A 739-nucleotide genomic window follows, 5' to 3' on the forward strand; every position below is an offset into this window, starting at 1 on the left:
CCTAGTTAACTTCAACAACTTTTTCAACCCCGTCGCAGATTTTCCCGTTTTCTCTCCACTCGACCGACATAAATCCAACCAGGAATTTAGGAGTAACTGCAGCAAAAAATATTCCTCCCCGGGTAGAAGGAGAGGGGGAGGGATTGGTATCTCGTATCCTTATCTTAATACACCTCACGACGCCCATAAGGCTGAAGAGGTGTAAAAGGGAATTCCTTGTGCAGGAGAGGGTGTTTTTGGGCCGGTTACTACGCCCTTAATGGACTCTCTTGGAGCTACTGTCTGCCGGTCTTCCTCTCCGCTGAGGGGATTCTTGTGCAGATTTTTGGCGCGCAAATATCTCTCCTCATTTGCATTTCTTAAAATAACCGTGATATTAGCAATATAATAACGGACATTCTGACTACGATGATACTACTGATACTACAAATCTTGCGCTTATCGATGTTCTTTCTCAAAGGATTCGAATTCTTCATTTCTTGCTTTACTCGATTCGACAAAGGATTCGATCCTATATAATCCAGGTCACACCCAGAGAGAGCGAGGCTAAACCACTCTTCCTGAATTCATTAAATATCTGACAAGGGCCACACTATATAACCGTAGAGCCAGTGCCATTACACACAACCAGTATAAGGCAATAAAAGAACACGAAAGAACCCAGAAGTGCCAAAGTGAGTTTTTTTTTTGTATGTAATGGAATTTTGTAGTTCTGTTTGGGTGGAATCAAACTCCGCGA

Source organism: Penaeus monodon, chromosome 21 (genome assembly GCF_015228065.2).
Source record: "Penaeus monodon isolate SGIC_2016 chromosome 21, NSTDA_Pmon_1, whole genome shotgun sequence".
In the NCBI taxonomy this organism is placed as follows: Eukaryota; Metazoa; Arthropoda; class Malacostraca; order Decapoda; family Penaeidae; genus Penaeus; species Penaeus monodon.